The sequence below is a fragment of the Morone saxatilis genome, unplaced genomic scaffold (assembly GCF_004916995.1).
Source record: "Morone saxatilis isolate NCDOM2014 unplaced genomic scaffold, NCSU_SB_2.0 Contig0, whole genome shotgun sequence".
Taxonomy (NCBI): domain Eukaryota; kingdom Metazoa; phylum Chordata; class Actinopteri; family Moronidae; genus Morone; species Morone saxatilis.
Genome location: NW_023339650.1, coordinates 19,696,488 through 19,698,937, shown reverse-complemented (window position 1 = coordinate 19,698,937; position 2,450 = coordinate 19,696,488). Strand labels below are relative to the sequence as shown.

At 38.5% G+C, this 2,450-nt stretch overlaps 1 protein-coding gene across 1 annotated transcript in view; it reads right to left on the bottom strand.

Moving 5' to 3' along the window:
• sugct (succinyl-CoA:glutarate-CoA transferase) overlaps nt 1–2,450 on the bottom strand; it is a 12,588-nt gene that overhangs the window by 8,165 nt on the left and 1,973 nt on the right. The window lies entirely within an intron of this gene.

Below are 2,450 nucleotides of genomic sequence, written 5' to 3'. Positions count from 1 at the left end.
TATCTGTCTTACCCACAGTCCTGCAGTTTTCAGGCTGAGCCACTAGATGTCGTTGGACTCCACCCTAAAGACAGACTCTCTAAAGCGCTCAGGTTTTCCCTTCAGAGAACAAACTGCTGTTTCCTCTCTGCAGGCTGTGAAGCGAAGCTGCTTCACACACTTAATAACAGCCAGCGGTGACACACAGCACATTGGATTAATTGAGGCTTTGACAGCAGGGGCTGCTGCCCAGAAACACACTTTCACCAGCTTTTTACTGTGAGGCCTCTAGGATCTGTAGTGTAGCGTGTCCCCCGTGTTTTCATGCGGTTTGTTCTCTGCTGGTTTATACATTTAACATTGAAATTATCATTATTTTAAATGAATTATAGTAGATCAATCTGTGAAAATATTCCAATCATATCACTTATGTAGGCTATAATTCCTGCCTTTAGTTATTAAGTTAGTTATTGAGTGAAATATGTAATAACATTTGTATTCCTGACTAATTATCATAAATAATGGATTGTTGATATAATTCGGACTGTTTTAACCCAGATGACAGATCTAAAACATTGTTTATAAGCTCCTACAGCTTAATGATTTGCTGAGAATATGTTTAAAACGACTGCAACATACCTGTCACCAGGGCGTAATGGTTCATGCATTCTGTAAACAGCCAGGATAGTCAGAATAAGTGGCTGTGTGACCACGCCCACTCCTAACTCCCCTCTCATAAAAGTCACTCATTATTATCTGGTCACCCAAGTTGTTTTGTATTTGGTTGCTTGAAAAAAATATTTAGATAACATTTATAATCATATCTAAAAACAAAATCACTGTATCTTCAGCACTGACCTCTGCCCTGCATCTACAGTATTTACCTCTGCCCTGTATCTACGGCACTGAGCTTTGACCTATTTGACAACAATAATATCATTATTGTTACTGTTATTTAAATCAAACAAAGAGTACAGCCCTATGCCCTGTATACAGCACTGACCTCTGCCCTGTATCTGTCTTGTCCTCTGTAACATAGTATTGCTGTGGAACTACTGTCAGCATTGGAGAATTATGGCTCGGGTCATGCTCTCAAACGTTTGGTCACCAATTACAGACAAATGATAAGTGATACCTAAACACAAACCTAAAAGTCTTGTTCGGCTTCATCTAAATATGCCATGTACTGATTTTTGTGAAAATTAGATGAAATACGTGCCAAAGGTAGCAAATACATTGGACAAACCTTTGTCACAGTTCAGTGGATGTGCTGAATGAAATTCTGCTCGGTATGCTATGGGAGATTTATTTCGATTTTGTAAAGTGTTGGAATTTGAAACACTTGATAACCGACCACATGGTGACGCTATTGAACACATGCTTATTATGTTTAGCACATCTCCATGGTTCACCTGGTTTGCTGACTTTAACATTTATATTATTGTAGATTTACATGTGTATATGTGACTCCCATTGATGGTCCATTAAAAACAATGACAGTAAAATATTCACATTGCAATAACTGTAACAGATATCAAAAAGAAAATGACACTAACAGGATTTACATGTGAAAATTTGAATTATGTGTATCTGCAAAAATGTGGGAGTTGTAACAGTCCAAAAAATTTACGGAAGAAGAAAAAGAGTAGCAGCAATCACACAATAAAAAAAAAAATGTGAAGGAGGATGAGGATAGCTTAACAATATCACCAAACTGAATCTATTAAGAAAATAATGAATCATTAAACGTGTGTTTTTAAGCTCACACAGACTTTCTTACTCTTAATACTCATCACTCACTTCCTCTTTTTTAAGTTCAGACATTTTCTCTCTTTGTCCTTATACCTTTCCTCACTTTTCCCTTTGTCTTTTAACTGCCCCCCACTTTTTTTCCTCTGTTCAAGCTTTATCACTCCCACATTTTTGTTTTCCATTCCCTCCTCCTCATCCTCCTATGTTAGGAAAAAAACTACATTACCCAGGAGGCCTCATTAAGCTGCAGCAGCTGGATGCAGCGGGCAGATTTACAGCCTGGTTTCATCCTGAGCTGTCTGAAACAGACCAGGATGCTTCATGGAGTAATGTCCTGATCCCCAGAAACTGTAATTCCTGTCAGTTTGTCACTTAAAGGAAAAAAAAAAAAACGCTCTGAACATACACTGTAAATAAAAATGGCCGTAGTTTCCGTGACGTCACCCACAGGTCGCCATCTTGGCAGTTCTGACTTTGCCAGCAAAGAGGTGGAGCTGAGGCTGAATGAAACCTAGTTACTGAAAACAGCTCACTCCAAGCAGCCCTTAATTATGCCAAACTTTTATCTTTAATATAATTTAAAGTGGTGAGTTGTACAGTTATCATGAACAGAGACGTTAGCTCTAGAGACCAAAAGGCTGTAAACATGTTTATTTCTGCTTGTTGGACATTTAAATATGGGGCCTTATGGAGACTGACTCACTGCTGGAGCCAACCTC